This window comes from Macaca mulatta, chromosome 14 (genome assembly GCF_049350105.2).
Source record: "Macaca mulatta isolate MMU2019108-1 chromosome 14, T2T-MMU8v2.0, whole genome shotgun sequence".
NCBI classification, from domain to species: Eukaryota; Metazoa; Chordata; class Mammalia; order Primates; family Cercopithecidae; genus Macaca; species Macaca mulatta.
This window is the reverse complement of record NC_133419.1, coordinates 120,285,137-120,293,551: the sequence shown is the minus strand read 5'-3', so window position 1 is coordinate 120,293,551 and position 8,415 is coordinate 120,285,137.

The following is an 8,415-nucleotide window of genomic DNA, read 5'->3' as shown; positions in this document are numbered from 1 at the left end:
GTAAGAGATTACAGGGATTATAGGGATTGTAATTCAAGATGATATCTGGGTGGGGATACAAAGCCTAACCATATCAATAATGCAGCCATTGTTTGTGGAATGCATTGCCTCTCACGGAGGCCTGGGCGAGGCTCACCTCAGCATGGGTGACGGGGCAGAGCTGCTGAGGGAGGGGAAGATGTTGAGTTTGCAGAAGAGAGGCTTTTAAAGGGACAAACTCCAAACATGGAACAGACAGTGGAATGAGAGAGACGTGTCCCCTGTGGTTCCAAGGCCAATGTTTAGAATTCACAGGAAAACAGATTTAGGCTCAATCTGAGGATGAGTTTTCTAATAGGAGGGAAAGGAAACCAACACTGTTGAGTGCCTGCCCAATGCCAAATAACAGCCCCGCGAGGCAGGTGTTACTCCCTAGGCCCAATCCGCAGATTGGAAAACTAAAGAGACCTGCCCTAGATTCCATGGCTGAGGGTGGAGCCAGGATCCAAGCCCAGGGCTGCCTGCCTGCAGGTAAACACACCACCCCCGTTCCCCAAAGGCCATGTTGAGTATCCCCAGCTGTCCGTGGTGGAATCCAGAGTCAGGACAGGCTAGATGAAGGTGATCCAGAAATGCTCCAACTTCTGGGAAGGAGGGTGGGCTAAATAACCTTTAAAATCTCCTCTAAGTCCGAGGGATTCACTGGTCACCTTGGATCACAGGGACGGTGCTGCAATCACTTTCCAACACCTCCCTGTGAGCATCACAGGGCCAGAATCCACACGTGCCCTCAGCAGCTGGCCCTGAACGTAGACCAGCTCTCAGACATGGAGCTTGCCTGCTGCATCATCTTTTTATTTTTTAATTTAATATTTATCTATTTATTTATTTTACTTTTTTGGGAGAGTATCTCACTATGTTGCCCAGGCTGGTCTCAAACTCATGGGATCAAGCCATCCTCCCGCCTCAGCCTCCCAAAGTGCTGAGATTCTAGGCATGAGCCACCATGCCCGGCCTGCACCATCTTTTTAGCCCACAGAGAAGAACCTTAAGTGGAGAGTGAGTGGATTTTAGCCAGGCAAGAAGGGACAATAATGTTTTTGGAATGGCATCTACAAAAGGCCAGTTGTGAGAGAAAGCATTTTCTGGACAGGGAGTGAAAAAACGTTATCAGTAAAAGGAAGGGAGTAGCAGGAGATAGAGGCAGCCGTAAAGGAAATCAGGTTAGATCTGGAAGAACCTTGCAGGCCAGCTGAAGGGACTGAAACTCATCCTCTACACAAAAGGAAGCCATTGATAACATTCTCATATACAAAATATATAAAGAACTCTAATAACTCAGCAAATAAAAGACCAATCACCGGCCAGGCACAGTGGCTCACACCTGTAATCCCAGCACTTTAGGAGGCCTACACGGCTGGATTGCTTGAGGCCAGGAGTTCGAAACCAGCCTGGCCAAACATGATGTAACCCTGTCTCTACTAAAAGTACAAAAATCAGCCAGGCATGGTACACGCCTGTAATCCCAGCTACTTGGGAGGCTGAGGCAGGAGAATCACTTGAACCTGGAAGGTGGAGGTTGCAGTGAGCTGAGATTGCACCATACCCAGCCAAGGGTCTTCCCCTACCTTCCCAGAAGGGAGGCTGAAGGGTAGCTTGTCCTCAATGGTCCTGGGTGTTGGTTTCTGTTCGTGGTGCATCTGCCTCTGCAGTAGACTACCTGTGGGTGGGCTGTTCTCCAGACACGGCCACCCTGTACAGTTGTGCAGATTGTACTCTGTACAGATGGGGCTGCTGAGATGGTGAAAGGAACTGAAATCCAGCCTGTGCTCTCATCAAAAAGCAAAGGCATCTCGTAGAGGCAGCAGCCCTTACCACTCCCCTAGCCCCTCTGACACAGGTCCCACTTCCTAGGCCAAGACTGGGGCAAGGAAACCAAGGCACCCACCGCAGGCACAGAATGTGAGGTATAGCCCCAGAACTCAGCAATTGGGCTGGGTGTGGTGGCTTACACCTGTAATCCCAGCACTTTGGGAGGTTGAGGCAGTGAGACTGCTTGAGCCCAGAAGTTCAAGACCAGCTTGGGCAACATAGCAAGACTCCATCTCTACAAAAATTTTTAAAAATTAGCCACACATGGTGGCACGTGCCTATAGTTCTGGCTACTTGGGAGGCTGAGGCAAGAAGATCCCTTGAGCCCAGGAGTTCAAGGCTGCAGTGAGCCATAATCACACCACTGCACTCCAGCCCCAGCACCAGAGCAAAACCCTGTCTCTAAATAAATTAATTAATTTTTAAAAATTTTTAAATCAGAACAATATAGCAAATTTTAGAGGCAGGTTCCAACCCTGCACATGGATGATCCTGTCTCACTCACCTCACTCTAATCTTGGCCCTAGTTCCAATAAAATTTTATTCATAAAACCAGGCAGGCCGGGCATAGTGGCTTATGCCTGTAATCCCAGCACTTTGGGAGGCCAAGCTGGGTGGATCACAACACACAGTCAGGAGTTCAAGACCAGCCTGGCCAATATGGTGAAACCCTGTCTCTACTGAAAATACAAAAATTAGCCGGGTGTGGTGGCAGGTGCCTGTAGTCCCAGCTACTGGAGAGGCTGAGGCAGGAGATATCATTTGAATCTGGGAGGCAGAGGTTGTATGCAGTGAGCTGAGATAGCACCACTGCACTCCAGCTTGGGCAACCAAGCGAGACTCCATCTCAAAAACAAAAACAAAAACAAAACAAAACAGGCCACAGCTGGGCGGTGGCACATGCTTGTAGTCTCAACTACTCAGAAGGCTGAGGCAGGAGGATTGCCAAAGTCCTGGAATTCAAGACCAGCCTAGGCAACACTGAGACCTTGTCCCAAAAGATAGATAGATAGATAGATAGATAGATAGATAGATAGATAGATAGACAGACAGATAGATAGACAGACAAAAGAATTAAAAATAAAACTAGGCAGAAATCCCATGAACCATACTTTGCCAAATTTTTTTTAAGAATTGCATTAAAATATTATTTATCTTGATTGCTGGGCTGCCCCACTCCTGCTAGCCCTGACTTGTCCCCCTAGTCCTCATCTCTCAGATTGGAGGCCACTCTGGATTTCCTTGGTACCAGCCACAGGCCAGGAGCCTGAAGGGGGTTACGGGGAAGAATCAGCTGCAAGGATCTCAGGCCCTCGCACTGCCTGAAGGCACCTTCTGCTCGGCTTGTCTGTTCCCTGCTGGTGCAGGATATTCTGAGAGTTCCAGAGGGAAGCAGGGCATAAACTGCCTGGGGCTGAGCAGAACCACCCGTGGTTTCTGTCACCCCCTGGGGTTCTGACCTCTAAGTAAAAAGTAGAGGAGGCAGAGGTGGAGACCAGACCCAACAGCTCCTTCCAAACGGTGGTTCTGCCTCTCTCCTTGGGCTTCCCAATTTCCCAGGAAGCCTTTCCTGCGTGGAAGGGCAACTACCCTCAGGTCTCTGCTCTGTGCTTAACTTTTTTCCCCCATTCATCCATCATTTAGTCACTTATTTAACAATCATTGGTCCCTACTATGTGCCAAGCATTTGCTAGATTCTAAAGATACAGAGAAAGCCCCACTACTCTCAGAGCACACAGTAAGAGAGACCAACATACACAAATAATTACAGTAATGTTCTGTGTATAAAGTGCAAAAAGAAAACCTGTGCATGCACAGGTTTAGCTGGAGCATGGAAAAGGGTATGATTACTTGTCTCTGGGAGCCTCAGAACAAGGGGGGCCCGATTTCTTCAAAGAGACAAGGTGTCAGTGGACCTTCCCAGCAGAGAGAAGAGCACACACAAGAATCTGGATGGAGAAGGAGCAATGGAAACAGAAGTGAGAGAACGGATTGAAAGACAGAGAGGCATTGTCATAGCTGGGTAGTAGGCAATTGACATGAGCTTATCTGAGCATAGGGGTAATTGTGCTACCATTTCTATGAGGTTGTTGAGAATATTAAATCAGTTATCTAACCCTTAGCATGAAAGGACACAAAGATACAAAAATGCGTACCGTCCCTTCCCCCCCCCGATGTTGCTAAACTCTTTGTTCTGCTTTCTAATCTCTGCACGTACCAGAGGTTTCGTAAGTTCTGTAAGTACATGTTTTTCTTTCTGAGGCCAGGTCACAAGGAATGTTTAAGTAAGATAGCCAGGTCACAAAGTGTGTTTAAGCAAGATAGCCATAAACTGGTCGTGCAACCTGATGCAATATAATTAACTGCCTTTGTGTAAAACTGCTCTTCTGCCTCAAGGGTTGTACTGAAATATCAGAAATGGCGGGAACCAATCATAGTTTGCCAAATCGCTTTGTTCAAACTCCAGCCAATCATACCTCTAATTTGTATAATGATTCTATGCCTACTTTCCTTAGACTATATAACATTGTTCGGAGCTCAGTGGGGGAGCTCTCCTGCCCGTCTCGTTTCACGAGCAAGTGAGAGCTCCAGGTTCGAACCTGTAGTAAAGATCCTTGCTGCTTAGCTTTGACTCTGGACTCTGGTGGTCTTCTTCGGGGAATAAACGGTCTGGGCATAACAAATGGGGGCTCGTCCGGGATTTCCCCCAAGCCCACCAGACCCCCAAGTCAACGGATCTTAATCTGTAGGTAAGCCGGCTTTGTCACTGTCTCTGTCTTTGTCTCTGTCTGTCTCCCTGAAATTTCGCGAAATCCGTAATCTGTAATCTGTATTGGTCTGTTCTGTAAGTGGCACGGTCTTGGCGGACGCGCTAGAAGACAGCCACTCGGGACTGGTGGGAGACGTTCCCCAGTGCCCATCTGGGGGCCTCCATCCTTGGTTGCCCCGTCTGACTCAGGTCGGAAGTCCGACACGCGCTCGCGAATGCTCATCGTTATTACTGTCTGTCCGTTATTGTTAAGTGTTAAGTGTAAGCCCAAAACGAAACATAAAATCTTTTCTTCCCCTTCCAGGACCGGACCTGTCAGATACTCCCCTCTGCTTCACACTCATTTTCGTCCCCCCTTCTCTTTGTAGGAGCAGTCCAAAGATGGGCAACAACCAGAGCACGCCGCTCTCACTCCTTGTTACCAATTTTAAGGATGTGAAGGCTCGGGGGCATAACTTAAGCGTAGAGCTAAAGAAAGGAAAGCTAGTTACTTTCTGCCATTCGGAATGGCCCTCTTTCAGCGTAGGGTGGCCCTCCGAAGGAACTTTCTGTCTGTCTATTATTACTAAGGTAAAAACTAAGATTTTCCTGCCAGGGCAGTCAGGACATCCTGATCAAATTCCTTATATTCTAGTGTGGCAAAATCTTGTGGAAGACCCACTGCCCTGGATAACTCCATTCATCCTTGAGCCTTGCAAGGTCCTAGTAACGCGACCTACAAGACAAAGGACTCCCTCTGCTCCCTCGGCCCCTGTGCTGCCGGACAGCCAGGACCCCCTAACGTTAGAACCCACATTTCCCCCACCATATCCGCACCTTATCCCGCAGGACCCAGTCCCCCAGGGTGGTGCTTCCGTAGAGGGAAACCGAGAAGCGGAAGCAGCCGAGAGCGAAAGTAACCTGGGGGGGCCGGCCGGCCGAACACGAGGCCGCGTACAGCGGGACCAAGCTTCCCGACTCCCTGACTCCACTGTAGCCCTGCCTCTCAGAGAAATAGGATCGCTCGACAATACCGGGCTCTCCCGTCTCATGTATTGGCCTTTTTCCACCAGTGATTTATACAATTGGAAGTCCCAAAATGCTCGGTTCTCAGATAATCCCAAAGATCTAACCTCGTTGTTAGACAGTGTCATGTTTACTCACCAGCCGACCTGGGATGACTGTCAACAGCTCCTCCGAATCCTGTTCACAACGGAGGAGCGGGAAAGAATCCAAGTTGAGGCCAGAAAGCTGGTTCCAGGAGATGACGGCCAGCCAACTGCAAATTCTGACCTCATTAACGTGGCTTTTCCTTTGACCCGGCCCAGATGGGACTACAACACGGCAGAAGGTAGGGGACGACTGCTCATTTATCGCCAGACTCTAATGGCGGGTCTCCGGGCTGCAGCTCGCAAGCCCACCAATTTGGCTAAAGTATATTCTGTGTTACAAGGTAAGACAGAAAGCCCCGCTGTGTATTTAGAGAGATTAATGGAAGCCTTCAGACAGTTTACCCCTATGGACCCGGAAGCACCGGAAAATCAGGCAGCGGTAGTAATGTCCTTTGTAAACCAGGCAACACCAGATATTAAAAGAAAACTCCAGAAATTAGAAGGTTTAGAGGGAAAGCAGATTCAGGACCTCCTTCAGATGGCCCAGCGAGTTTATAATAATAGGGATACTCCAGAAGAAAAACAGTTCAAGGCAACCAAAGAAATGACCAAAGTCTTAGTAGCAGCTTTCCCCCAGGCAGGAAATGGCCAAAACAGAAAGCAGAAAAAGCAAGGCCCTAGGCAAGGATTAGAAAAAGATCAGTGTGCTTATTGCAAGGAACGTGGCCACTGGATTAAAGACTGCCCAAAGAAACGGAGACCAGCTAACCCTACCTCCGTACTCGTTACCCAGGACTCTGACTAGGGAGGACGGGGTTCGGACTCCCTCCCCGAACCCAGGGTAACTTTGCAAGTGGAGGGGTCCCCAGTTTGCTTCTTGGTCGATACTGGGGCGGAACGCTCAGTCCTAACCAAACCAATTGGAAAAATGTCTAAGAAAACATCCTGGGTGCACGGGGCCACAGGCATCAAAAAATACCCCTGGACAACCCAGAGGACTGTAGACTTAGGAACGGGAAAAGTCTCCCATTCCTTCCTAGTCATCCCAGAGAGCCCCTGCCCTCTACTAGGGAGGGACTTGCTGCCAAAGATGGGGGCCCAAATCCACTTTGAGCCAGAAGGGCCCAAGATAACTGATTCCCAAAACAGGCCAATATCTATCCTGACTGTCACCTTAGAAGATGAGTACCGACTCCATCAAGAGCAAAAGCCCCCCGATCAGGAAATTGACTCTTGGCTCCAGCGTTTCCCTGAAGCGTGGGCAGAAACTGGGGGCTTGGGGCTAGCTAAACATCGACCTGCCATATTTGTGGAAGTTAAGCCAGGGACGGACCCGGTTCGGGTTCGGCAATATCCTATGCCCCTGGAGGCAAGAGAAGGAATTACGCCCCATATCCGCCGACTCCTAGACCAGGGAGTCCTACGGGCTTGCCACTCATCCTGGAATACTCCACTGTTACCTGTTCGTAAACCCAACAGTATGGACTACAGGCCAGTACAGGATTTAAGAGAAGTTAATAAAAGCGTCATGGACATACATCCCACTGTGCCCAATCCATACACCCTTCTGAGTGCCTTACGTCCCGAAAAACAGTGGTATACCGTTCTTGATCTAAAAGACGCTTTCTTCAGCCTTCCTCTGGCTCCCAAAAGTCAAGAACTCTTTGCATTTCAATGGACGGATCCTGAGAGGGGCATCAACGGTCAGCTAACATGGACCAGACTGCCACAAGGGTTCAAGAACTCGCCAACCCTGTTCGATGAAGCCCTTCATGAAGATCTGGGTGAGTACCGGCGGCAACACCCTGAAATAACTCTTTTGCAATATGTTGATGATCTCTTAATAGCGGCCAGGTCCCCGGAAACTTGTGTGCAAGGGACTGAGGACCTCCTGAAGACTCTGGGGGAGCTAGGCTACCAAGCCTCAGCAACAAAGGCTCAGATCTGCAAGTCGGAGGTAACTTATCTGGGGTACCTATTAAAAGGGGGGCAACGCTGGCTAACCAAAGCCCGAAAGGAAACAGTCCTACGCTTCCCTAGACCCCAGTCAACACGGCAAGTGAGAGAATTCCTGGGGTCGGCAGGGTTCTGTAGGTTATGGATACCCGGATTTGCTGAGTTAGCCAAGCCCCTATACCAGGCAACAAAGGAACGGCAGCCCTTCAATTGGACGGAAGAGGCTGAGCTGGCCTTTCAGCAAATCAAAACTGCCTTGTTATCAGCCCCCGCGCTGGGGCTCCCTGATGTCTCCAAGCCCTTCCACTTATACGTGGATGAAAGTAAGGGTGTTGCAAAAGCCGTGTTAACACAGTACCTAGGCCCCTGGCAGAGGCCAGTTGCCTATTTGTCAAAAAAATTAGATTCAGTGGCTGCTGGCTGGCCACCCTGCCTCCGGATAATCGCGGCGACCGCCCTAATGGTCCGAGACGCTGATAAACTTATCATGGGGCAAGAGTTGCGCGTTATAACCCCGCATGCCATTGAAGGCGTCCTCCGGCAGCCGCCGGACCAATGGATGAGTAACGCCCGGCTCACCCACTATCAAGGACTGCTATTAAACCCCCTCAGAATAACTTTTCTGCCCCCAACCTCTCTAAACCCTGCTTCACTGCTGCCAAATCCAGACTTGGACGCCCCATCCCATGAGTGCACTGAGATACTGGCTCAGGTGCATGGGGTGCGGGAGGACCTGCAAGATCGTCC